This window comes from Triticum dicoccoides, chromosome 4B (genome assembly GCF_002162155.2).
Source record: "Triticum dicoccoides isolate Atlit2015 ecotype Zavitan chromosome 4B, WEW_v2.0, whole genome shotgun sequence".
NCBI lineage: Eukaryota > Viridiplantae > Streptophyta > Magnoliopsida > Poales > Poaceae > Triticum > Triticum dicoccoides.
In genome coordinates this window covers 156,128,542-156,135,488 of record NC_041387.1, presented here as the reverse complement: position 1 = coordinate 156,135,488, position 6,947 = coordinate 156,128,542, and positions in this window count along the sequence as shown.

The window sequence follows — 6,947 nt, the reverse complement described above, 5'->3', positions numbered from 1 at the left end:
GATTCGTAAAATGCACTAACATGCCATCTTCGATCTGACATGATTAACATGGGCATTAACATGCCATCTTGCATCTTCACAAGATGTTGGAGTGGATGAAAAGTTCCCTAAGAAAACTAATACAGATGAATCCAAAGGAGAAATGCACATGGATTTTAACCATATGGATCAAGCATTGTCATTGTAAACTTGGAAAAGGAGACATGTATGTACTGAAATCCTTCAGAAATCGTAGTACATTGTCATTGTAAACTTGGAAAAGGTGTCACAAATTGAACTCCCTTATGGTTAACATTTCACAGGAAAGGAACATCACCTTGATATATAGCTTCTCCAGGCACGGAAAGTATCTCAGGAAAGTGACAACTTGCTCCAGGTTGGGGATGATAGATTCTAGTGCCAAGACCTTCACAGTGTGCAGTTTCATGGTCAGGCTTGTCGGAGTCATTATCTGAATGACAGACGAACAAACATCTTCAAACTTAGAAATAATGTTAATTTGTAGAAGGAGAAGTAAAAGGAGGTTGTTGTACCTGAACGGGTGTGGATCCAATAAAAAATTCAGAGTATTGGTCAGATGAGTAGCCCAACATTGTCAATTTCGGCGCAGAAATGACATTGATTCTTGTTGGACCTACTTGACCAAGTACATGTAATCTCTCAAGTGTAGTTGTGCCCCCAGTGACCATACCATGGTACACATGTTGTGATGTCTTCTTGTCAAACTAGCAACACACATAAACAGTCCGGAGAGTCATGGAGGTGATGTGCAATGTACTCAACCTATTGATCATCTCAAGACAAAGGTACTCGAGTGCAGTATAGCCATGGAGCAGGCGCTCCATGTCACCATTTGATAGGCAGACGGCGACGAGCTGGAGCTGCTTTAGTCGTGGTAGAATAAGAGCGGGCGCGTCATGAAGGGGGAGACGGCAGTTCCTGCACTTGGCGACACGCAGCATGGGCGCGAGGCAGAGTGCGGACGTTGGCAGCAAGCGCATATGCCGATCATCAAAAGTGAGCTTCTCGAGCTGATCTGGAGCGGGGGATCCAAACCAGTCATCAAGCTTGGCCCGGTCCCTGCCGTTGGAACGGAAACTGCCCATTCTAAGGCCTCTAGTTGGGCCAGGGTGACTACCGAGGATCTTGGAGAATGCATCCAAGCTTTTGCGATAGCCATGGCAGAGCTTGTGGGTGTCGATGAGGATGAGAGGGGTGAAATTCCATAGGGGCTGCCACCGCCGGGAAAGGATGGTTGTCTGTGCCCCACATTTGATTGGGAGGAGGGAGATGATGACTATCAACATATCATCAGGGAGGCTACTGATGAAGTCTATGCCTGCTGGAGTCACTTGAGGTTCAAGCTTGCCCCGCCTCCGCTTGTTGGCAGGCCCATTCTCCACCTCCGGAGTTCATTGTCAGTGGCGCTTTCTGATAGGAATGAGAGTACAGGGAATATTTAGTTAAAATGGGGCAATAGAAAATTGTATTGGTAACTAGAAGTTATTAGGTAGGAATATAGTAAGAAAAGAGAATAAAAATTGGTTGCTTAAATACTTCACAATTCATTTAACATTGCCGGGTAAGTCTACATGCAGATAGTTGAAAAGATAACTTACTTCGAACAAACTCAGGACGGATGATTTTGTCGGGGAAGTTATCATATATCTCATGACCAGGCCCTTTTATGTGCAGTCCAATTTTAGTGCCAGCTTTTAGTACATAAAACTTAGAAATTTCTTTCCAAAAGCCAGCGCCAAAATAGGAGTCACCACGTTCATCAAGTAATACAGTAGCAACGATTGTAAATCCATGGTTTGTGTGAAGTATGACATTCGTGCAGCCTTGCTCTATGTAAAGGGAAAAATTGTGCACTACATAATATGTTGCATAACAAGGGATGCGCTGCAGAAAATGGTAGGATTGTTAAAGAAAATATGGTAACATGCAAATATGGGCCCAAATTGAAAGAACTGTACATCAGTTGAAATCGAAGGACAGAAATATGTAATTAAACAGATAGGATAAACATGATGTCATGGAAATATGAGAGTAATCGAAAGAACAATACCTCATTAATTTGCCTAATACAGAAAGAAGAGGGGAAAAATCTCCTTTGACGTATATGGTGCATGTGGCACCTTTTATACAAATGTAGCAATATTTAGAATATCTTCAGGAAAGTAGGCCATGCGAACCGATTTAGGGTGAGATTGAACATACCGCGCACATGCTCAAGTCATCTGGTACGGTGAGATGGAATCTCTGGTGGACGTCGCAAGGTCCTGATGTGTCAGCGCACTACACTCTATGAATGAAATAAAACCCTCAAATCAGCATGAATAAAAATGAATTCACGGTGATTTCCGCCGAGTGATTAAAGGAGGCAGATGAACTAGGATGAGAGATGAGATAATATCTCATTAAATTAGTTACCTTGCTGTCCATGAGAAAAAACCCTCTGTACAGCAGATTCTCCAACTAAGCGGAGCTGGGTAGACCGCAAGCAGTGTCGAGAAAGTCGATGGCGATAGGCGGCGGAAAGCGGAAGTGGCAAAATGCGGTGTGGTTTCCCGGTAGCCTAGCGTCGGCGGCAGGCGTCGAGCTAAGTGGTTACCGCCGCAATAGGCGGTGCCAGCGTAGATGCAGATGAGCTTGTGCAGGTGTGAATGGGGACCGGAGACATGGGGTGGCGGGCGGGGGTGAGGGTTTTTGTGACGTGAGTATGGCGAGGGTTTTCTTTTTTCTTTTTTGAATTGGGTGGTGAGGGTTTTCTGTCCCACAACGAATTTCGGAGGCAACGGTTTGCTAGATCTAACCGTGTGTGATTGACGCAAGAAGCAAAACGAAAGCCATTGCACATGTTTCCAATTTTCGGAACCGTGTGTGATTGAAGCAACGGGAAAATGGAAGTCATTGCACATGGTTCCAATTTTGGGAACCGTGTGTGATTGACGTACTACCTCCGTCCTGGTTTATTGGTCCCTTCTTTAATTTGTACCAAATTTTGACAAAATATTTGACTAAGAAATGTTCATGAATGTCACCAAAAATTATATGATTGAACACTATGTTCAGTTAAATCTTTGGTCAACATTTAACACAAGTTACAAAGGGGACCAATAAACGAGGACGGAGGTGGATTCCATCAACTGAACTGATTGCATCCATATCCCATAGGTAGACATAAGTAAACATAGATTAAACATACGCAGAGATAGATAATAAGCGTACACGTACACAAGTATAGTTCAACCGTCATTAAGCATGCTCAAGCATACATATATAGTTCGATCCCACATCTCATCTCACAAGACGGCACGATCCCGAAGCTTCTCCAGGTACTGGGTGTATGCGTTGTGCTCCACCCTGCGAGCATACTTCTTTTTGAAGGAGCCAACGGCCCGTCCTCTTGCATGCGCCAGAACACTTTGATACGCGTCATCATTCTTGCGGTTGCAGAATGGGCATCGATAGCCGCTGTTCCATGTCCTAATATGCCTTTTATGCATTCCCGCATAAAGTTCCCTCGGGATTTGCCTCTTGTACCTCCTCTGGACATCATCATCCTCGCTGTCCACATCGTTAGACAACACCTATACAAATAATTAAAAAAATGTGGCGTCAAATTAATGGTTACAAACTAATCTCTAGCGAACATTTGGCAGTTGCCAAAAATTGGCATCAAATCAACAATTACATGCCGTGAAGTAGGATTAGGAACTTATGGCTATTTATTTATACATATCCAAAGATTATGGTTCATTTTTTAAGCACATTCGTCTATGTACAGACCAATCTTGAAGAAAATAATGGCACAAACATATGTAGGTCATTCAAAATCAATTGTCAAATCCTGGTTAGGAATTATTAGCATGAACACTAACCCTAGTCGGATTACTAGCACAAATCATTTCCACAGATGAAACAACTAATCACTTATTACTTGTACCATCCAAACAATGAATACACTACACTGATATAACAAAACTTACTCAGATTTCATGGATTGGGAGAACATAACCATAGGATTTCTATTCAAAAAAGGGGGAGGCAGGAGTAACCAGAGAAACCCTGGGATCTATTTGACACATAAATGGGTATAGATGACTACCCAGTTGTCTGTCGTCATTGGAGTCATCGCTGGAGTGGTCGTCGGAGTCGTCGCTCGAGTCTTCACCAGAGTCGGTGTGGAACTCCGCCTCCGGCTGTGGAAGCTTGACGCCGTCTATGACGACAACCTATGTCTCCATCTCCACGTCATGCTCCGGTGCTTTAGCAGCCCCAGCATTGCCAGTCCGTCCGATGGGGTGCTTCAGCAACATCCTCATACACTGACGGCTTTGATGATTGAGAGCGGCATCGAGGATGCAAGCGGAGAGAGGGGATTGTGTTTGTGGCGAGGATGGGGGGTGCAGCTGCTCGAGCACACCATTAATATGGAGTAGTGGGAGAGAGGCGGGCCGCCGTCAAACCGTTGGCTAGCCTCCCGGCGAGCCTGCGCACCGGACTTCTGGCATGCCTACCATTGTTTCACACAGCTACTCGCACGCCTCCCGATGAGACTGTGCAGCGAGCACGCCTCCGTCAATTCACACACCTGCACGCACGCCTCCCGATCTGCCTGCGCGGCGTACTGCTCGCATGCGTCCCGTCAACTCACACCTGCTCGCACGGTACACGGATCGCGTGGCGGCACATCTATTGTTTTTTTATTTGTATGATTAATGATGTCGCTTTATTTTTTGCTTAACCGAAGCATGACATTGTTGGTATAACGCTCACGGTTCGAATAAATAGTCCATTTGGGATATTTGTTCCCAATTATTAATAATCTCCTGTTTGTAATTAGATAAATATTACATCAAAACTGGTCTCAAATTTTACCAAAAAAAGGACAATGCAACTTTGTATTGGTGTCCATATGACAACACGATAAGTTTCATGAACTTCAAATATGTTTTGGATGTACTAGAATTTAAAAATCAAGATTCTCATTGTTTGAAATTTGTTGCACAGGGAGTAAACATGCTCCTAGTGAGACACATGTGCTTTTGCAATCCATTTAGGTGCACTATCACGTGTGCATGTAGCTGGAATTTGATTTTTGCACATTATACCCGTAGAAAATCAATCAATTAATGTACTAAAACGTCTTAATGATCTCTGATTTTTTTGAAATTAAAACGTCCCTCCTTTGGTAACATATATATGTCCACCGCGGGATAATTAATTTAACATGCACCGTAGTTGCGGTGGATTCGCGGTGTGTGTGTGGGTGTGTGCGTCTGGGGGTGGCGAGTGGCTCGCAGTACACTACAAGTTGTGAGCCACCGTGTGGGTTGGCCGTTTTGTCAGGCAGGCTGGTGCCACATCAGAATCGTGAATTCGTAATTTAAAACATTACACAAGCCTTTCATACATACATGTTTTGGCCACATGGAGTCGATGGTTGTCCTACACGACACTCGATACTCGCATATGACACTTTCTGTGGGCCCACGAGGTCGTCGTCCATCACTTTGACGAACAGCCGGTAGTGAGGTTAATTTGGTCAGCAAGGTAGAATCTTTTTTGTTTGTGTTATGGTGGTATATAGTACGTGTCGAAGAGGTGGGAGGGGACTAGAATATATATGTACTATATGTGCGCGTTCGTGAACAAGTACACCTCACTTAGTGTCCGGACTTTTTGGTTTCCGAGGCACGTGCCACATCAAAATTGTGAAAATGGCTATTCAAACATCACACAGCACCTCTTTGTGCCACATGCATGCAGGTGGTGTTTATCCTAGATAGGACACTCACTTGTGACACTTCCATCTGTGGTCCCACGAGGCCATCGTCGATGCATATGTGCATCACTTTGACCTAGCTACATCGGGAGAGGTTAATTAATTTCACCATCGATGAGGATTCTTTTTGGGTTGTATTACGGTAGGTGGGAGGGGACTAGCATATATATAGGGATTGACTATTCGTCACCCTGGGTGAGGAATAGTTATTCTTCACCCCCCCTCTATTTTCATGTCAATGCACCATAATTTTACATTTCGTAAATTTTTTATTATATCAGACGCCAAAAGAGAATGTAAGAGAATATATAATCGCCGTAAAAAATATTTTATGTTATGTAAAATTACAAATGTAAAACATAGAGTATACATAAAATGCTATTTTTCTTGTCTTATGACCTATATTTTTGTTTTCTTATGTCACATTTTACGTAGTGAATCACTATGATTGTAACTATTTGTATTTCAAATATAATTTATTTATGAAACGATCGTAAGATTACCTTGGGTGAAGAATAACTTATTCTGCACCCTGGGTGATGGATAGTAACACTATATATATATATATATATATATATATATATATATATATATATATATATGAGCACACACGCATGCATGTGTACGCATGAATCCCTCCCATAGAGTAGAAGTGGCTAGTACAATGACACGTGATGAACCGATCTCGCTCTTTGTGGGGAGAGTGTATGATTTTCGACGCATGCGCCACATCAATGTTGTGAAATCGTATTCAAACATTCATGCATGCATCACCGCCATACATATGCATGTAGTGGTTGTCTTCGAATGGTACACTCCCTCGCGTGGTTATCGGCCACGAGCCGATATATATATATATATATTCATAACCCTCACTCAGTGTGGGGATTTCTAGTTCGAAATCACGGTGCCACATAAAAGTTGTTCCATTGTGTACTAAGAAAAACACCTGATCCATACAGATGTTTGTGCCACACGCATGAAGTGGTTGTCTTCAGGGACTAGCTAGCTACTGGCGTGATTATTGGCGAGCTAGCCTATCTGGGGTCGCATGGACGACGATCACTTTTACCAGGAACAAGAGAGAGGTTGTCCGACCAAGGTGGATTATTCTTTGTCCATTTTACGACCAATCTTGGTGAGATGCCTCTCT